The 22,895-nt window shown below is 40.5% G+C and overlaps 1 long non-coding RNA gene across 1 annotated transcript; it reads right to left on the bottom strand.

Annotated features, from left to right (window-relative positions):
• Positions 1-19,198: 19,198 nt before the first annotated feature.
• Positions 19,199-20,126, bottom strand: LOC136351922 (uncharacterized). Its single transcript, XR_010735211.1, has 3 exons — positions 19,972-20,126; positions 19,744-19,888; positions 19,199-19,628 (listed from the first exon to the last, which is right to left on the bottom strand). It is a non-coding gene; the product is annotated as an uncharacterized lncRNA (long non-coding RNA).
• Between the last annotated feature and the right edge of the window lie 2,769 nt (positions 20,127-22,895).

Here is a 22,895-nt window from a genome sequence, read left to right as displayed (position 1 = left end):
AGTCTAGCAGCTGAACGGTCTTGCCCTCACTCACTTGCTCTAGGAGGCGGCAGTCTCCTTCCACTTGCCGGCGGCCGATGAAGTGGGAAGGCATAGCCACCGCCATCGGCTGGCGGTGACAAGCTCCGCGTCTCCCCACTCTTGCCCCTACACTTTATCGAGACCATCATCACTTAAACCATGGTAGGAAAAGAAAAGAACTCTGATGAATTTTTCAGAAGCCTTTGTGACCAGGAGGATGGAAGGTGTGGGCACTACGGTCATACTGGAACGAGGAGGATGGAAATGGCGTCAGATTGGGAGCGCACCATCGCGGGTGGCCAGCCAGATCTAGGTATGAGAATATGAACAGAAGAGAGGGTGAGAGGACGAAGGAGGAAGAAAGGGATAATTTGGTCCAAAAAATTTAGAAAGTGCATGGAAGAGGTAGTGGCATCTCTCAAATATCTGTGAAATTGTAATGGCATGTTTTCAAATAGACGAATATCGATGGCATATTTCAAAACCTTCAAATTTATAATGGTATGGATCTAATTAACCCTTATAATTTATACGTACCCGTTTAACCAATCACAAAACTTATTAGTGACATTTTTGGAGGAAGCAAATTAAAAGAACATGTATAAACCTCCTCACACTGTTAAAGTTGGCTCTTATGGGTCCTCAAAGAGATGAGAAATCACTTTTGATGAGTGCAATAGCTTTTTGTTGATTCATTTGGCTAAGGAGGAACAAGATGGTGTCTTCTCCTTTGCATGCTGTTACTTTAGTTACCCGGTGAAAATGTATATGGGCTTCATAATTCGGAACTTCGGGACACTATTGCGGTAGTATCACGGCAATTGGACCATGTGGCATGAGAGTTTTTTTTTTTACTTAGAAGTATGTATGACAGTCTAGTCTTCGGGACACTAGTTTTTATGTTTCTGTTCTACTTTTGTGTTTCGGATGGGGTTTTAGTTGGTTTGTTTGGCTGTGTATTTTATGTAGAGATCAAGAGAGGGCTAAGTTGGATTGTATCATTTTGTTGTAATTGATTGAGTTTCAATAAAGCTTCTATTATTAAAAAAAGCATAAGAACATGAGTGGAATGGGTAATTAAGTGATTTAGAGTGTTTGTTTGTCATCTCCGAAGTTTATTCTAAACACTATTCCATAATATGTGCATGTACAACTAAAAGTAGTTGTCACATACAGCCAAGAGAACCACTTGGGAGCAAGGTATGTGAAAATATGAATTTTCACAGGCGGTTGGCCAACCCACATATTAAAATCGATTTTCACATACAGTTGGCTTAAAAAACTTGATTTTGACATGTGGTAATGTGGGTGTCTTAATGCAGCTGCAGGTTGACTTAAATGACCATCTGAAAATTGATTTTTAATTACTTATGGTGTTTTTGCTTTAATGAAAATAAAGGAGATATATTAAAAAAAGTTTTTTAGTTGTTTTTTTGATAGTGGAATCCGTGTTTATGGCCAAGGAAGCTTGTTAGAGTTTCCCTTGGAGAGAGATTAAGACATGGGGAGGCTAGCCATGATTCCTAGCTACATTATGTTGGCTACATATATGGCAACAAAATTATTTATGTGCATTTTGATTTGTTAGAAAGCTGTTCTTGTCAGCAAGGGGTACTTTTTGGATATAAAGAACAACATTTCTCCAGGAAGAATTCTCAAGATAGAACAAAAACTTGATTAGTAGTATTGACTTGCCATATGGTGAATGGAACCAAAATTTCAAGATGGGGTTTGCCATGGTTATCAAATGAGCAAAACAAAAGTACTCCACATTTTACATATTATAAATTAATTACATAAATAATTTACCATCATATCTAAGTTATGTTGTATTTATCTTTTTATTATTAGTATACCTAATTTTTATCATGTAAAATAAAATAAGCTGTTGATTGTTTGATTGATCATTTAGTATACTTGTGAGACACATGCACACATGCATGCTGTAATTACTTGCATAATTGGAACATCTTGCAAACTTGACTTGTGAAACAGGTTGAACTGTCAACTGATTCTCCAATTCTTGGTTTTATGTATGGTAATTCATAAACTAATGAAAACGCCCTTTCGCCTTATGTGAACAACATGAATGTTACATTGCACCTTTGTCCACTTGATAGGAGCAACATATTTTCCTGGGGCCTCCAATTCCTATTCATCCTAACAATTATTGTCCTCAAATATCTTGACCCACATGGACACAAACAGTGAATAGAAGAAAATAAACAGGAGAAAAGAAAATCTGAAAAATACATGGGGACAGTTTTCGGTGAAAACAGTACATATACAGTACAATTCATGACTAAATACAGTCTAAGGTGCAACTAACCTTGCAGTGAGTCTTCACATAGAAGACACAGCAATAGATGCCCATATATATCATAAACTCTCTGCATCTCCTTTGTTCTTCAATATTTCTTGTAATCTAGGGAGGAATTCATCGGTCGTGTTCTAAAATTTTATTGCAGTTTTAAGATAAGAGTGAACTTGAACAGGAATGCAAGTTTTCATTTTATATGATAACTTGAATAGGACCGGAAGTTCTCATTCTTATTGCTGGTGTTATCTCACAATATTGCTGTTGTCAGATAGTAACTGTGAAGGTTTTCATTTCCTATTCCTATTCATCTACCTTTAAACCTAGTGATTTAGCATTTCTTCCATTTGATATGGATACCATTACGAACGTAGATACAACTATTTTTCTAATGAAAGAAGTATGGAGTATGAGTGCCTATAAAAACATCATTTGGCCATACTAGAATACTCTGAAAATTACTTGAAAGTACTAAACAAGGCATGTATTGCTCAGATACATACAATTCGTAACATTTTGGCTATTTATTACCATGTGGTTTCAATTATAAATGAATTTGGTTACTAGGATGGGGATTTATTCAGTAACCTTCAAACCTTGTCTTCAGTAAGATCTTGGGTCTTAAATCATTGTTTGAAAAGTCTTCTTAATGGTATTTAGGATGGATATTGGTGCGAATGTTAATTTGTAATGAGATAACTACATTGTTGAGGAAGGCTAAGCAACATGGCTTGAAGGGGATTATAATTTCAAAAGAAAGTAATTAACATTGGTAGGAGGATAGAATCATGGGTTCATTGGATCCATGCCATTATAACTTTCATAGTTTTAAAATATGCCATTAATATTCAACTATTTATATTATCATTATACTTGCACAGTTACTGGTTATATGCCACTACTTACCTATACACGTTCAAGCCATTTTATAAAATTTGTGGATCAAATTGCCATTTTTCATCCTTCATTCCCACACGTCTCTCTCTCATCTCTTCCATCCACAGCTGGCCTCAAATCCCTGCGCCTCCTCGCGGCAGCGGGGATAGCTTGGGCACCAGCAGGGAGAGCGGACATACAGCAAAAATGCGAAAATGATTGAAACAATGGACACCAAATCGGCCAAAAAAGTGAAACCTAGAGAAACTGATGGGGAAAGAATATTTCCGCTTTGTAATTTGGATGGATGCAGAAGGAAATATCCAATCGTGTTAGCTTGCTCATGAACAGATCAGCAGAGCGCCCGTTCGTCTGAGAGCCATCGATCCAAACATACAAAGCACCCGATACTTGATACTTCTCACTGAATCAAACTAGAAAATAAAACAGAACAAAAGAACAACAATCCAGGAAAAAAAGTGATATTTTTAGGGAGATATGCTGCCACATTGGGTTGACACTCAAATTTAGCATTTGTTTGGATTTATAGCAAATTCTCATTAGATTTGGAAACTACCGAGTCTTTCCCGTGAAAGCGGTCGGTCCGCCATTGTGTGGCCAGTTAGACCTCATGTGTCCAGGCGGTCAGACCTTCAGCACAAAGTTCAAATCCAATCTAGATATTTCTTGTATTTTCTTGTTTGATACAGGATTTCTTTAAGTTCTAGGTGATTTCTAAGCTTAATTGTACTTGGAAACAACCCTATGCTAAGGGCCGACCATTTTGCATTAACACTGCTGCAATTACAAATCCACTAGCATCAGCCTCCAATACAAAAGGTTGTGAGAAATCAGACATGGCCAAGACTGGGGATTGGGCCAATTGAAGTTTGATTTGCTCAAAGGCAGCCTGCTGTTATGAACCCCAATTAAATTGTTCTTCTTAAGAGCATCAAAGAGTGGGCGGCAAATAACTCCAAAATTCTTAATAAATCTGATCCTGTAGTAGTCCGCAAGACCTAAAAATCCTTTGAGCAGTGTGACATTAGCAGGAACTGGCTGTCATGACCCAAAAAATTGTATTTTTTTTACAGTCTGCCGTATCCTTATATAGCATATATACTAAATACTTATATATATGTCCATAAGGATACAAGGCAAGATGTAATGTCTAACTATCACAACTGAAGCTTGGACACCTACAGTAATGGTTCCATTTATTTTTCACCAGCTACATTTCTTAATACATCGGTTGGTTTACTGACCAACTTATTATCACCAGGACGATTCCCTGTACCTAGCATGCAGGTATATGTCCTCTTGTATGACTCTAAAGACTAAGTAGACCACACTCCCCACTAGGTCTGCATGTCACCATTTCCCTCTGACATCTCATCTTGACTAGTTTCTGCGCACATCAAATAGTAAGAATATATGAGTATGTTGTACATACTCAGCAAGATTAGTACATATATCTACATATATATTTTTAAAGAAAAATACTACTACCCATAGATATTAACAGCCGATAAATAGTAAAAGACACTAAACATAGTGAGTTAAATACATTCTGCAGAGGTATTAAAATAACCGTCACAATCTCGTTCCTTCAATCCATTTTTTCCGCAAGTAGTGATACCCTCGTCTGAGATCACGCCGCCAAATTCCCTACTTGTGTGAGGCATTTCTCATCTCACACTGATATCAGCCGACCCGATATCGTTGTTTCAGGTATCGACTGTCTCAGGCTAAGTATCAGTGTGTCACAATCACGTTATTATTCTCACTGATAAAATCATCAATCCATTATTCGGGTGAATAATATTTACTGTTAGATTGTTAGCATCACCATCTCAATATAATACAGGTAAGCAAATTTAGTTAGAGATGATTAAGTAAAATAGTTGATGGGCGCAGTCTTGCCTAGTTTCTGCCGTTCTACCAGCGCGTCCCACCTAGTCAAATATGCAAATCTTTGATATTAATTAATATCTAGATTTTCATGCATGATAACTACTAACATACTACTAGGTAGCTAGTTGATGTGACTATACTAAAGAAAGAGAACCTAACATGTAGTAGCAGGTGCTTGCATGTTAGTCGAGCATGCATGTAACTGCTGCTAGCCATTAAAAGTACTAGTCTTTTCACTAATATATATATTTTCTTCTAGTGCATTTACTAGACACTGATCCACCTATTCTATGGCTAGACATCATGTGTTTATACTACCTATAGAACTAGCCATATACTCGTAAAAAACCAAAGCACAGGTTCCAGGCATTACCTAGAAGGCTTCTACTAGCTCTAATCTCCCATGGCCCTCGCCACAACAAGAGTAGGAAAAGTTCTACTGATGGTGCAAGTGGTATAGGGTTAAGTACGGGCTTTACATAGAGCAGTTTCCTTTGGTCTAAGGAGGACATCTGTCCCAGAGTCATGATGAGGTGGATAGGTTTCACCCTCTCTCTTCCTTACCTCAGGAGTGTTCGATCCTATCCATTTCATCAACACTCAACGATATTTATCTGTCTTCCTCTCCAAAATAATTCAAAAGATACAATAGAATATATTTAATGCCACGTATCGTACGGTTCCCTGCTGCCACTGCTACTACTACTACTACTACTATTATTATTATTATTATTATTATTATTATTATTATTATTATTATTATTATTATTATTATTATTCACTACTACTACTACAGTGGCCAATCCTGAACAACTTTTATCTTGGCAGTATCAGTAGCAACCCCCTGAGAAGTAATGATGTAGCCTAAGTACTCCACTTGTTGGTGACCAAATACACACTTGCTTGGTTTAGCTGAGAGATTATGAGTTCTGAGAATATGAAGAACTTGTCTCACATGATGTAAATATTCAGATAAGGTCTTACTATAAATTAGAATGTCATAAAAAAAGACTAAGACGAATTTTCTGAGATGTGGAGCCAAAATTTTGTTCATCAAAGCTTGAAATGTGGTTGGAGCATTTGTGAGTCCAAATGGCATCACCAAGTACTCAAAATGGCCAATGTGAGTGCTAAAAGCTGTCTTATGAATGCCTGCAGGATTCATTCGGATTTGATGGTAGCCAGACCGAAGGTCAATTTTAGAGAAGTAACAAGCTCCTTGCAATTCATCCAGCAAATCCTCAATTATTGCAATAGGGTACTTGTTCTTAATTGTGACTGCATTCAATTGACGATAATCAATGCACAAACACCACGTTCCATCTTTTTACTTGACAAGAATTGCAGGAGAAGAATAATTACTCATGCTTGGTTGAATAGTCTGGGCATCCAAGAGTTGCTGAACCAAATCTTCCAATGCATTTTTTTGTGGTGAAGAAGTCAATAAGGTCTGGCTGAAATTGGTTTAGTTAGTGGCAGCAAGGGAATGGTATGATCACACTCCCTGTGTGGGGGTAACTTGTTAGCTTCCTCAAATACATCAAGAAAGTCTTGGAGAACTGCAAGGAGTTCTAAAGGTGTATGAGCCCAAGGCTACACAGTACTCTGCAAGGTCTTGCAATATAGAAGTGCACCAATACTGTCATGCACTAGAAGCTTGTCCATTTCATGAGCAGAGATAACAAAATTGGCAGGGGGAATTGTGACATTTGAGAATGTGATTGCTTTCCCTAAAGGAGTGAACACTGTCAACTCTCTTGCTTTGAGATCAACAGTGAGAGGACTATGGGCCAAAATCCAATCACTACCCAGAATGATATCATAACCTTTCATATCCAAAAACCTGAAGGAAGAGACAAATTGCTCATTTTGGATGGTATAAGAGATATTGTGGCAGATGGCACTGGTCTGCAATGTGTCACCATTAGCAACCTTTACTGAGAGGGGGGAGTGGCTGAGGATAGGGATATTAGCTCCAGAAACTAATTTTGGTGAAATGAATGTGGTAGAACTGCCACTATCTACAAGTGCTGTAGCAAGCACCTTGTCCAAATACAAGTGTAATGTGAAAGTGGTAGCAGCAGAATTATTCCCAGCCAAATCATGCAGAGTTAATTCCTAGGCAGATGTATTACCATAAGTGGCTTGAGGACTGCCAGGAGGTGTGGTAAAAGGAGGCTCTTGTATCTCTTCAACGCCTAAATGTCATCTTCCATTGTCACAAGATATATCATCTTAGTTGCCTTGCAAACTCAACCATGACCATGGACCTAAGGTTCCTGACATTTAAAACACTTCCCTCCCCATTTACTTGTATAGACAACATGTGTTTTCTCGTCATGAGGTGGAGCATCATTGGCTATTTGGGGTTTGGTTTGAGGTTTGAAACTCTTTCAAGGTAGTATGGGAGGATGGTTGAGGTTTGTTAGGGTTGGTAGCTCCATCATAATTCCAAGCATGTTCATAAGCTTCCACCAAGGAGTGAATATTCAGAGATTTGAGTGGTCTCTTAATATAATCCAAAAAAGTAATTCCAAAAAGTAATTATCTGTGAGATTTGGCCTGTTTCTTTTTACTAATGCCATTACTTATCTAAATTTGTCGATATAAGCATCAACTGAGCCATATTGCTTCAAATTCCTGAATTGATCAGTAATTTCAATTGTGGACTTGGCCCCAAACCTCTGGCACATCTTACAAAACTCCGGCCAGGATAAATGTTCTGTTGGGATATCGTAACTAGATATCCATTGGTCAGCTTAGCCTGTAATGTAGGCCTCTGCCATTAAGACCTTCTCATCTTCAAGAGTTTGTGTGAGAAAGAAGTATTTTTCTACTTTGCGAATCGAAGCCTTAGGATAATCACCATCGAAAATAGGAAAATCGACATGTTTCCTATTGGAGGTGGAGTGTGTGTTCACAATGACAATATGGTTCACCAAATGCTTTGCCTTGAAAAGGTCCTCTGTCAAGTAGAATAGATGGATCACAAAGAGGCCAAGGTGGTTGATGTTGTTTAGGAGCTGGAAGCCAATTGGGATTGTAGGGTGGGTAATAGTATTGTGGGTAAGGTGGGTAAGGGGAAGTGTCAGGGTTACGAATAAGGCATACTCTCTATCCTACGACTTATGAGATATACTGATAATGTATACCCTCACGTATAAGGTTGGTTCCCACATACGCCGTTAGAAATTTGCCTCAGATTATGGAAAATATTTCTATGAGTTAAGGAATTGCCGAAGTCCTACTCATCGCGTCGGTTTACATAACTCCAAGTCTTACTTGGGGGTCAAGGTATTCCACAGTATAAAAGGGACCCCTAGGGGGAGGCAAAGGGCATCGCATCTCATCGCCAACACACCCACCAAAGTTTACGAAGCCAGAGTCCACGGAGCCAACTCGCCGGGAGATCTTGTCGAATCCCTTGACTACGATCTCGTCGGTATCGCCTGTTTCGATTACTCTCTTTGTAATCTGTTCTCATCATCATCAATCCCATATAAACTGGACTAGGGCTATTACCTGTTAAGGGGCCTGAACCAGTATAATTCTTGTCTTTTGTCTATTTTGATGTCGTACTATGTAGACCCCTGTTTCAACGTACCCCAATACTCTATTCATTCGGTCCGCGAGTATCACTCGTCGACAGGAAGCATATGCATTAGGTGGAGGTCCTCCTTGAGTATAGTTCCATGGGCCAGGGGAGCCAAATTGCATATGTAGCTGCCGCCCTGTTGGTGTTGGTGGAATAGGCGGGAATATTGGTGGTGGTGGTGGTATGGTTGGAATAGGTGGGAATTGGTGTGGTGGCAGGGATGTTGGAGGAGAGGAATTGGTGGTGGCTATGGGGGTGGTATGCTTGGTGTATTGGAATAAATTGAAGAATTCCATTCAGGACTTGGGAATGTGTTTGTGGGGTGATGGCTCACATGGGGGGGGTTGGGAAGTGAACTGAACCTTCACCCATCTCCAAAATGGGTATTGCACTTAGATTTCTGACCTCGAAAAGGGGGGCCTTGGGAGTTTTAGCTGAATTACCTTCATCCTTTCGGCCTGGGGAGCAACAGATTGTGCATTTACTGGAGATCTAGAGGTATCTCTGATTTCTTGCCCCCACACAATTCATACTTGCACCAATCATATCTTGAATCACCTTGAGACTCTGCATAACCTCTTCCTTGTTGTCCTGGGTTTGCTTCACTTGAAGCTGGATCCTCTCATGGAGCATTTTGTTCTCATCTTCCACTTTCTTTTGAAATTCCTCCATATTCTGCTTCAAGTGATCCACCGCCGCCTCCCATAACGGCGCTTCTCATTCTTCCACTGGTTCAGCAGTGCGCCCACCCCTTGCCATGTTGAATAGCACAGATTCGGAGATTTCACAGGGAAGAACCACAGCCTTCCCCAATCCTCCCTGTACTGCTCGATTCCTCCACCCATAGATCTAATTTATTGGCCTGGCTATGGAATTTCACAAGGAATACTTGTTTCCCCAACCCTTACCAGCCTAGAATTGCCAGATCTATAGGTTAAGCCAAGGATTGACTGAGCTCTGATACCTTTTGTTAGGAACTTGAAGAAATATGCACGAAAAACAGAAATATTTAGACAATTTAGGCTGGTAGCTAGCTAATTAGGTACCCTAACACAACAATTAATATGGGAAATGCTGAAATAGAGCTGAAATTGGATTATATTTAGAGTGTGCCGCAAGAACAAAAGAGGGGAATAAAACTAGGGTTCATATTTTCGCATACTGATATTAGCTAGCGTCGCGCCTTATATGGAGTTCGCCAGAACTAGAGGACAAACTTGATGACGACTACAGTATGGCGAAAAGCTCTCTGTAGACCGTCCAGGCACATCTCAGCCCTTGGATTTGTGTAATCAACACAGCGAAGCGGTATCAGGAAATCTTAGCTATCCATCATTCCCATTGAGCTAGCTCTGGAATCCCTGTTTTCTTCAGATAAGTTTGAACATCATCTTTAGTACATTCAGGGCCTCACAATATGTACGAAAAATGATTTGAGAAAACCAAAAACGGATAAACCCGAAAGAACATATTTCCTATGTATACATACATATAAGTACATACTCCTATACGTATGTGCACAATCGGCAAATACACTAAAGCCAAAAGAACATATATCCTTACTGTTAACAGTGAAATTTGGTAAGCCCGGAGTAGTCATCGGCTTAGAGTCAGCATTGGCTTTGAAGTCCTGAGATTAGCCGATGAGAGTTGCCAAGTCGTCAGTTGTCGGATTCTTGCTATATTCAGTTAAGGAAATTGATCTACTAAAGGAAGCTTATCTAGAAGAGACCGAGTTCAAAGAGAATGCGGCATGGCAAGTTATCTATTAATTAGGAATAGTTTGTTAGTTTCCTTTTATCTTTAGGAAAGTGTGTTTAGTGTCCTATAAGGACTTTATCTTTTCCTTTTATCTTTAGGAAAGTTTCTTTCTTGTCCGACAAGGACATGTATCAACACATGGGTATAAATATGTACACCCGGGGTCTATGTAATCTATCGCTACGATCAATACAATTCGGCGTATCGCCACCCTTTTTACTTCTACTTTTGTTTTTACGTTCCGGCGGAACTTGGCACCCGACGCGGGGCTGCATCGTCTTCGATCTCTGGCGAAGGGATAAGTCCAATGTTCCGCCGGTCTAGGCAATTGTATCGTCTACGTCGGCGTCGTTCAAGGCTTCATCAGTACATTCGACCTCTTGGATTGCTCTGGTTTGGATAATATATTTGCCTACCTATTTATCATATGTCTCTGTTAATCTAGTCTTAGCATATCAATTTAGCTCTATCGGCTGCTTCTCGTTTTAGGGCTTCTGCCGGTATCGGCTAAATCGATTTGCTAGATTATATTAGCTTAGACATCTACCACCCTGAAAACTCAGTCAATAGCTTGATTGTCTATTGTCTAGATATTATGTTTCTCTTCATACTTAGTGCTGCATCAGTTAAGTTTGATCTACTAAGTGGTGCTTAGAACCATAATCTCTAGCTGCGTTTTGACTGCCAATAAGGGTTTCATCGGGGTTTTAGCCGATGAGGTATCTAGACATTGCATCGGCTTATAAGGATTGCATATATATATATATATATAAGTTGGATTTAGCTGATGACAACAAATGTTTCACTGTTTTATCTAATCATTTGGATTTTATGGCATCGGACCTCCAGCCGATGTGTGCTTTAACCTTCGGATAAGTGTTTATTCTATCATATTATTGTTAGTCGATTGGTTTCTACTGGATTATATTGCTATATTATATTATCATCAGCCGATTGCCTTCATATCATTATCTACATTGGACATATAGCCGATTTCTTACACCCTATCGCTATCGGCTGGTATCGGCATCGGCTATTATCGGCTATCGGCTGGAACTACTCCATCGGCTTGTTAGCCGATCGGCTGTTTTGATCTACTATTTGCATATCTTGTCAGTTGCAGGATCAAACTGACTGGTACGCTCGCATCTCATCAATCTTTGGACCTGCACTGGAGCTAAGCAGATCTCCCAGGCCGGTGTGTTCGATTTTTTCGTCAACACTTACGTATGTGCACAATCTTTAAAATTATATTTTTAAATAAAATATATTACTCTACAAAGTATAAATAAACTAGGTCTATAATAAAAAAATAAAATATCAAATCAACATACTTTAAATGTCACTCTTTTAAATTATATATTCAATTTATGATTTGGTTGTATTTGTTAAATTAAATTGTAGTGCTAAATACATCACGAGTCATGATACCGACATATAATAATTAATGTCATAATAATTTTTTAAATAATTTCACATCATATTTTATGGTGTCAAATATTACTCGACAAACACAGAACTCTAATTTAAATCTATGTATGTAAAATGAAAAACATAATTTAGTTGTGTTTTTCAGTTAGATCTGATTTTATTTTATTTTTGTGTAAGGTTAATATTCTCAAAGTTTTTAATTTGTGTTATTTGGTATTTGATAGGTGAGGAGAATTTCCATAGATGTGAAACATTATCAAAAAAAATTTCCAACCAGTTATCTTTCTATAATACAACCCCTTAATCCATCACGAGAATTATGGTCATACATATAGGATTTTTTTTCTTTACCAAATATTGTTTTGGCAACAGATGAACAATCTAATAAGATGCGCATTAAAGTACTATTATATGTGTATATATACATATATATATATATATATATATATATATATATATATATACGTATATATATATATATATATATATATATACGTATATATATATATATATATATATATATATATATATATATATATATATATATATATATACGTATATATATATACGTACATATATATATATATACGTATATATATATATGTACATATATATATATATTATACATATACACATATATATATACATATATATACATATATATACACATATATATATACATATATATACATATATATACATATATATATATATATATATATATATATATATATATATATATATATATATATTATACATATATATATATTATACATATATATATGTATATGTATATATATATTATACATATATATATATATATGTATATATGTATATATATATTATACATATATGTATATATATATATGTATATATATATATATGTATATATATATATATATATATATATATATATATATGTATATATATATATATATATATGTATATATATATATATATATATGTACATATATATGTATATATATATATATATATATGTACATATATATATATACATACATATATATATATATACATATATATATATACATACATATATATATATATATACATACATATATATACATACATATATATATATATATACATATATATATATATATAGGATCAATGTTTTGTACTCCCGAGAGTACATACTCCCTCCCCTTAGCGGATAACCCATTAACAATTAAACTGCTGGGAAAAAGAATGAAAATATTAATTTCCTCTAATCGCTACATGATGCATGCATGCACAATTAGTTGAACCGGGTGCATAAGTTCAAATTTGAACTGTGAACGTACGTAATCGTCCTCTAAAGACATGGATCTTCTACCATGCAAACTGAGTAGAAAAATCCGATTATAAACATTTGAAGTATATTTTTTTCTCACTTAGTAGTAGTAGTATAAACTTTACTCGTTTTACTTAATTATAGCAGCATATACTACTTTTTTTGTTCAGTATATACTGATATATTCTCCGAAAGAGTATGTACTGATCTCTTCTTGACCGAGCATATACTGATTTCCGAAAGAGTATGTACTGATTTCTTCTTGACCGAGCATATACTGATTTCTTTAAGAGCTGGGGTATACTGATTTTTTCTCTGAATGTACTGATTTCTTTCACAAAGTATATATATGAATGTACATATGTACTGCTTTCTGCATACTCTAGTAGCAATGTAGTATATAGTATGTTCGCATACTCTCTCTTATAAGTATATACTGCTTCTTGGAACAATATATACTGTTTTCTTATAAGTATATGCTACTTATTCCTTCGAACAGTATATACTGTTTTCTTGAAATTTCTAGCCAGTGTATACTACATTATTATTGAAGGAGCATATATATACTAGTTTTTTTAGTTTGGTCAGTATATGCTGCGTATGCTACTATTTTGTTTGGTCACTATATACTGCATCTCCTCGCTAAAGGAGTTCATACTGCTTTCTTGTTTGCTCAGTATCTGCATATACTTCTCTTTTTGTTTCGTCAGTATATGATGCATATACTTTAAATAAGTAGATACACTATTTCTTAGATTTAGTAGTATATACCACTATTACTTAGATAAGCCATTTATAGCTTTTCAAGTGTGTAGTATAATATGCTTTTCCACGAGCAAAATTCAGAAGTATGATACAAAATTCCTCTGTAAATACAAAAAACAAGAGGTATAATGATATCATGCTCACAAGATTCAGAATCAACAAGTGGATCGAAAAATAGAGAAAAAGAAACAAGAGGTAGATATCTATATATGCTGCTGAAAAATTCAGAACCTATTTAGTTCTCTGGGAGGTTTGAACAAATGCATTAGGTGTCGCTGTTAGCGCTAGACCCTCGATCGAACACCTTGCATGTGTACTGCAGCAATCCGGCACGGCAACGAACGAGATTCAGAGGAATACAGAGCAGAACAAGAACACAGGAAATTGAGAAGTTTCAGAGAACAATAGCAGATAGGAAATTTGTGGGGCTAATTTTCTGTGGTTTTCATTCACTGAACAGAGTAACATGCAACTCAAATAACAGTACAAAAACTCCTACTTATACTCCACACAAAAGAAAGAATCCGAGGCTCAAATCGTGCCATCCCACGATCCGCTTTTCTCTGAATTTGACGACTCACGCACCCGCGCTAAACTCACGCACACGAATGCTACCGACGCGGTCTTCTTCTGACTCGATCACCGCATCATTCGCATCTGCTAACAAACGCAGACTTATTCCTTCAACCGTTGCAACTGCAATCACCAGGAACACGTTGGGGCCACAGCTGAAATAACAAACTCAACAATCTCCCCCTTAATTCTGCTGTGGCCCAAGAAAACGAACACCAAGAAGGTGCCGGGCCGTCGCCAGCTTCGCCGCCGGCAAACCTTTTGTCAGAGCGTCTGCTCGCTGTTCCTCAGTCCGGACAAACTCAATAACCACTTGCCCTCCATCAAAACACTCACGAATGAAGTGATATCGTGTATCGATGTGCTTGCTTCTCCCATGAAACACTGGATTCTTCATGAGAGCAATCGATGATTTGTTATCCACAAACAGCTTAACCACCTTCGTCGGTCCTCCAACAATCTCAACCAGCAGTGCTCTTAGCCAAAGCGCATGACAAGCTGCTGCCGTGGCCGCCATAAACTCAGCTTCACACGACGACAGCGCCACGGTCTTTTGTTTCTGCGAGCTCCAAGCAACCAAACTGCCATTGATGTAGAACGCCATACCACCCGTGCTCCGGCGGTCATCAACATCCCCAGCGAGGTCGCTGTCTGTATACCCAGTAATCTGCATATCACCATTTCCAGCTGCATACACAAGGCCACAATCAATTGTACCTTTCAGATATATGAGAATTTGTTTCACTGCTTTGAAGTGCATAAGAGTTGGCCGCTCCATAAATCTGCTTGCCACTCCAACAGCAAAGGAAAGATCTGGCCTTGTGTGTAACAGATATCGAAGACAACTGATCACTCGCCGATACTCAGTTGCATCCACCGGGTGACCATCTGCGACTTTGTTCAGCTGCATCCTTGGATCAATCGGAATTGAGGTTGAATTACACTCCAGCATCCCGAACTGAGAAAGCACTTTTCTGGCATAGGCAGTTTGCTTCAGCGTGGTTCCATTTTCTCCCTGATCAACTTCAATCCCGAGGTAGAACGAGAGCAGACCGAGATCACTCATCTCGAACTCCCCCATCATTTGTTCCTTGAACATCTTCAATTCAACAGGATTTTCACCAGTCACAATCAGATCATCGACATAGACGCCAACGATGACACCACCACTGCCTGTGCCCCGAGTATACACAGCCTGCTCCTGCGTGCACCGCTCAAAACCGAGCTGTTTCGGACATCTATCTAGGCGAATGTTCCAGGCTCGCGGCGCCTGCCGGAGTTCATATAATGCCTTGTTCAACCTGAGCACGAGATGCTCTCTGCCTTGCTTGACAAAACCTTCTGGCTGTGCAACATATACCTCCTCTTCTAGCTCGCCATTAAGAAAGGCTGACTTGACATCAAGGTGGTGGACCTGCCACCGGCGATCAGCTGCTAGAGCAAGAACAACTCTTACTGTATCAAGTCTTGCCACCGGTGCAAAGACTTCATCGAAATTGACTCCTTGTCTCTACACATATCCTTTTGCCACCAACCGAGCCTTGTGTTTGATCACTTCTCCCGCAGTGTTCTTCTTGAGTTTATAAACCCACTTAAGCCCAATTGCCCTGTGGCCAGCTGGCAACGTGGTGAGTTCCCACGTCCCGTTGCACTCAATGGCATCCATCTCCATAGCCATGGCGTCCTCCCACGCCGGGTGACCGGCTGCTTCATGGTAAGCTGACAGCTCCTCCATCTCTGCAAGCAATGCCTCACCATCTTGTTCATCGTCAACCAAGTCCACCCTGGGCGCATCTCTCATAATATCGGCAATGTGCCTGTACCGAACAGGAGCACCATCGGTGTCAATTTCGCCAGCAGAGTGCGGTGTACTCTGTTCACCGATAGGCGTAGCAGGAGTGGTCGGCAGTGACGGTGACGCCTCCATCGTGCCTGCCGGAGAGGAAGCTTCCTCTTCTACCACCACCGGCTCCTTGCCAGGACGGTTGCCGGGTGATGGCGCCTGGTACCTCGGTATCGCGCCTGGCAGCGATGTCGCCGAGCCGGCTGGTGGCTCAACGATTTCTTCAACATCAAATTCAACGGAGACTTGCTCGCCTGCATCTCCAAGCCACTGCCAAACAACATTTTCTTCAAATATGACATCACGACTTACGTGGATGCGACCGCGACGTGGATCGAACAGCCGTTGCACCTTGCTCCCTTCTTCCACCCCCAAGTACACATACGGTGCACTCCGGTCGTCCAGCTTCTTAAGATGTGGCGTTGTGATCTTCGCATGTGTAGTACACCCGAACACACGCAAGTGTGCCAAATGTGGCTTCTTCCCCATCCACGCCTCGTATGGAGTACGATTACCCATCGCCTTGGTTGGCAGCCGATTGAGGATGTACACCGCGTAGCGCACCGCCTCCCCCCAAAGTCTGCCTGCTACACTCATCCCTTTCAAGAGGGAGCGCGCCATCGCCATCACTGATCTGTTCCGGCGCTCCACCACCCCGTTCTGTTGCGGCGAGTACGGCGCAGTGAGATGCCGCTGGATGCCAGCCGATTCGCACACCTGTGCAAACTCGCCGGACAGGAACTCGCCGCCGCGATCCGACCTCAGCGTCTTGATGCGCCGCCCGGCCACGTTCTCGGCCAGGGGTTTGAAACTTGGTGAAGGCCTCCACTGCTTGATCCTTGGATTTAATCACAAACACCCACATCCACCGTGTGAAGTCATCAATGATTAAAACAAAATACTTGTTACCAGCCATCGTCGCCGGCGAGATCGGCCCGCACAGATCAATGTGAATGAGCTCCAGTGGTTCCTCCGCCCTGTAGTTCACCACCACAGGGAAGGACGCCCTGATTTGCTTCGCCACCAAGCACACCTGACAAAGCTGATTCGGGTGAACGATGGCCGGTACGTCCACCTCCATGCCTTTGTCCACCAACAGCTTCATCGCTTGGAAATTCACATGCCCCAAACGTGCATGCCACAGCCACGCCGGATCATCAAGGCTGGATAGCAGGGACACTGGATAGGCAAGGTTGAGCTCGATCCGGTAGAGACGATTCGTGGTATGCCTCACCTTCATCACCAGTCGCCAAGGACACTTGTCGAACACCTCGAGGACATCCTCGTCCATCACCACTCGATGCCCTGTTTTAGTGAGTTGCCCCAAGCTCACCATGTTGCAACAGAGGCTAGGAATGTAGTACATGTCCTGGAGAAGCCATTGGTCACCATTCTTGCAAGAAAAGAGAACAGATCCCTTCCCTTTGATCTGCACCGACGATGCATCCCCAAACCTGATGCTGCCAGTTATTGATTCATCTAGCTCTCTGAATTTCTTGCGATCTCCGGTCATGTGGTTGCTAGCGCCGTTGTCCAAATACCAGACGTTTCCAGCCACCGCGCCACCATCAGCCAGCAGCAAGTTTGGCCACACACGATCCTCATGCACAAACATCTCCTGCGTCGCTTGCACCGGCGCGTTCTCGGTCACCGCAAGCAGCAGCGCGGCGCCGGCGTCCTCAGTCTGGGCCAAGTGTGCTTCTCCTTTCTTCTTCTTTGGGTGCGGACACTGGTTGGAATAGTGACCATACTCCTCGCAGTTGAAGCATTTGATGTGGCTCTTGTCACGGCCACCGCCGCCTGAGCCACTTGCAGAGTTGCCGCGAGCGGCGCCACCGCGCCCACCTGCGCCACGGCCTCGCCCGCGTCCGCGACCGCTTTGGCCGCCTTTAGCTCCCTCTCCGGAAGCTTTCCCTTTCTGGGGCGACGATGACTCCCCGCCATCCTTCTTGAACCGCGCCTCCCACTCAGCCTGAGTGAGAAGAACCTGCCCGTCGGTGGTGACTCCGCCGGCCGCTGCCTTCTTCTTACGCACCCGTTCCTCGTAAGCCTTAAGCCGGCCCACAGCTTCTTCGAATGGCATGTCATCAACATTATAAAACTGCTCAATACCTGTGACAAGGTTGACGAATTTCTCCGGCACCGTGTCGAACAACTTCTTCACCATCGCGGCATCACTCAACGTCGAGCCCAACGCCGAGTGGCGCACGCTCATCGTGGTGATGCGGCCTGCGTACTGATCCAGGGTTTCCCCCGGCTCCATCACCATGGCGCCGAATTCGCCCTTCAGCGTCTACAGCCGCGCGTCACGCAGTCGATCAGCACCCACGAATCTTGTCTTGAGACAATCCCATACTTCCTTCGCCAATCGTTTCTTTGCCACCTGCATGAGGAGATCCTCTGGCAGCGACTGCAGCAGGTGCGACTTCGCTTTCTTGTCCTTCTGAGGGTCGACGGCCGCCCCGGCCGCCGGTTCAATCACCTCCCACACACCCTGGTCCTCCATCATCGCCTGGACACGGATCACCCAACTAGTGTAGTTGGTGGCCGTGAGTTGTGGATACAAGAAAGCGCTCCCCGAGCTCCCCCTCGCCGGATCCGACGTTGCCGGAACCAACGCCATGGTGTCAGACCAGCCCTCAAACCTGGGTGCTCTGATACCACTTGTTAGCGCTAGACCCTCGATCGAACACCTTGCATGCGTACTGCAGCAATCCGGCACGGCAACGAACGAGATTCAGAGGAATACAGAGCAGAACAAGAACACAGGAAATTGAGAAGTTTCAGAGAACAATAGCAGATAGGAAATTTGTGGGGCTAAATTTCTGTGGTTTTCATTCACTGAACAGAGTAACATGCAACTCGAATAACAGTACAAAAACTCCTACTTATACTGCACACAAAAGAAAGAATCCGAGGCTCAAATCGTGCCATCCCACGATCCGCTTTTCTCTGAATTCGACGACTCACGCACCCACGCTAAACTCACGCACACGAATGCTACCGACGCGGTCTTCTTCTGACTCGATCACCGCATCATTCGCATCTGCTAACAAACACAGATTTATTCCTTCAACCGTTGCAACTGCAATCACCAGGAACACGTTGGGGCCACAGCTGTAATAACAAACTCAACAGTCGCCTCTGATTTTTGGCAGCTACCTATGCACCATGTGCTTCAGCTGACGCTGGTCTGCCGTCGTCCGTCAGTCACCATGCATGCGTCCTGGCATCGCATCTGCATGCACAAAGAAATTGATGTAGAATTGATCATCATCGGTAAGCAATAGAAACTGATCTAACAAGAGGAAGATCTGTGAGAGATGCGCAAAGAAAATGGAAAGAGATCAAACGTCAGGCTTGGTGGTGGTGCATCTGCACACAGGCTTGCCGACGGGATCTATCGCAGTACCCACGTCTGCGAAGGATCACCGCTGCCGGTTCCTAGAAAACACTATGCCCATGGATCGCGGCGTCGCCTTCGACTTGCCGTAGATCCTGTGTCATCACTGCCGTTTTTGGCTTCACTTGACAAAATCTGAAATCAAATCACAACTTGTTGGTAAAATAAAATAACAAACCTGCTGGTATCCAATGGGAAAAGTGGTTATGGCCGTCATCCAGATCGACACGATCATCGTTGCCTCTGAGGAACATGTCCTGCCGTGGTGCCGCCGCCTGACGCCATTTTGTAGGGATCCTGCGATGACGGCACGGCAGAAGATGCCGCGCCGATGTATCGCACCATCGCCTCCGACTCGCTGTAGACGCCAACTGATGGATCCCGCCGTTGTTCCCTCCAAGTAGTCCGTAGATATCGCACACAGCTCATGACCTGGTTTATCGATCTAGGCTGACGAGAGGTATTTATACGCGAGCTCCGAGTGTTCCTGTTTTCCAATTACTACGCAAAATTTTTTCTCGTGAAAAATTAAAAGGGGTCTGCCTGGTGGATCCGGTAACAAACTTCATCGAGAGGCTAGTTGTGATGGACGGTAGATGGGAGAGGGAGTACATACACCTAGGTGTATATAGGAGCTGCATAATATGAACCAAGTGAACCAAGGTTCATATGTACCCACCTCATATGGCTGACACGTATGCACATTGCACCAGGGATGAGTCAGTCCATTATGTACTAATGCAGCTGTAAGATGTACCTACTCCACTCCGTTTCTATATAGGGCTGCGTATGCATGCTTGTTTGCTTGGTACAAGTTGACTTGCTTCTATGCCTCCCAAAGTCCCCCTGCACCTGCATGCCTCACCTATACTCTGACACCAATATCATGTCATCACTATAAGCTAAAAATCTCATTCATAAAATACTTTCAGCTCTTTTTGTTAGTTGTCATGTCTACTGGGTATGGGTACATGATTTGGGGTATATTGCTTATTCGCTTGCCATGGATTGAAAATAAAAAAAACATGTGGTTAATATTTTACAGATATATGTTACATTCTAAAATATGATTTAGTTACAATCTACATAAAAAAATATATCAAAATAAACATCCACTCACCACCAAAATATGATATTTGCATAGAAATGTAATTTTGCAACGTGATGTATAAATGACATTGCAAAATGATATATCACTTGGCATTTATTATAAACTTTAAAAAGTACATGACTGGTGTTCCTACGAATATATGCCATTGCATCATAAAATCTATTTTTTTCCAATTGTAATTAACATAGTAATGTAATATAAGCCAATACATCATAATATCTAAGTTTATGAGTATATATACTTTTTCCAATTGTAATTAACATGGTAATGTAATCTGACCAAGTTGACCACGGTAAAAAGCTAATTTTGAGATTTGATAATAGCACTTGACATATGAAATCGAATAGATCTATTGCAAATTTGATAATAGCTCTAGAGCAACTAACTAGCAATATTTGCTCACTTAAATATACAAATAAATTTGTAAAATTAATTTTCCAGAGTGAATATGTCAGATCCTTTGTCCGAGCTATCTTCCGAAAGGCTTTCAAAATTATGAACGCAATTTTGTGCAGCAGAGGTGAGTAGTATTGATATGTTTCTCATCATGCTTTATTTATATTATTTTCTTTTGGATCGCTACGGACATGTATATTAAAAACTTTACTCACAAATTAAATTATTTTTTTAGTTATTGTTAATAAGCTACGAAACATAAAGAAACTGATATAAGTAAAACAATGAAGTCACTCATGCATGAAGAGGCAAAACTCCCGGGCACGGTCTGTCCATAAAAAAAAAGTTGTGTCCATGTGACATGACAAGTCACAGCCAACTTCTAAAGAGTGTTAATTAATACGGCAGAAATTGAAGCGTCAAAAGGAGCCCACGCGTCCCGTCAGCCATACTAGACTACAGGCTGCTACAGCAATCAACAAAACTAGTACTACTCAATCGTGCTATAAGCATATGCACTTGGCACGCATCTTGGAACCAACGAGCAGCTGAGATTTATGGTGCATATGAACTTCGGTTCACATCTGAGTTTCCATATATATATATATATATATATATATATATGTATATATATGTATATGTATATATGTATATGTATATATATGTATATGTATATATGTATATGTATATATATGTATATGTATATATATATGTATATATACATATGTATATATACATATACATATATACATATGTATATATGTAGAGATACATGTACATATATGTATATATATACATATACATATACATATATACATATACATATATACATATATACACATATATATATATCGGGTATAATTGATGGATATATGTTATACACCCCACTAATGTTATTGTAAGTGCATTTCAACGAATTAGTTACTGCAAATAAGTTGATATTGAAAACAAACGAGGCGTTAAACAAAGTTTTTGTCAAAATTTAAACAATGATATGGTGCTATGAAGATTTCCAGGGTGGTATGGTACATTTGTTTCGCTATAGTTTCTTTAGGTAGTGTCGAATAATCGACCTAGCTCATTTTCAATTTCAAAAGAGAATGCCATATCAATACAATGAGAATTTGAGTACTATTGATTAACTCCAAATGATGTCTACTCTATACGATAAATTGACAAAAAAAACTATTTTTCATCACCTTCATTTTCTCTGTCCTTCCCTGGAGGATGCAAGTATATATAACAGAGCTTGCTACACTGCTCTAAGTATGGTAAGACCATACATAATAGTAAACAAGAAATTAAAATTGTGATCTGCACGGATCTTTAGGGGCATGACCATGTCTATGTGGCCACCTTGTTTAAAGGTTACTGAGAAGAAAGTCTTGGTAGCTATGGTCGGCTACTCAGTTTCATCCATTAGATAGGTATTCGTGTTTAATTTTAACGGTATTGTCCTATCAATGGGCAGAATCAGTATATTTAAAATATTTATATATAGTGTTGGAAATAAGTAGACATGATCACTTAGGTAAGTAGTGGGATAAATTTTTTAGTGTATTAATGATGTATTGAGCTTATTTTTGTGGTACAGA

This window comes from Oryza sativa, chromosome 9, assembly GCF_034140825.1.
Source record: "Oryza sativa Japonica Group chromosome 9, ASM3414082v1".
Lineage (NCBI taxonomy): Eukaryota > Viridiplantae > Streptophyta > Magnoliopsida > Poales > Poaceae > Oryza > Oryza sativa.
This window is presented reverse-complemented; position numbering and strand designations above follow the sequence as displayed.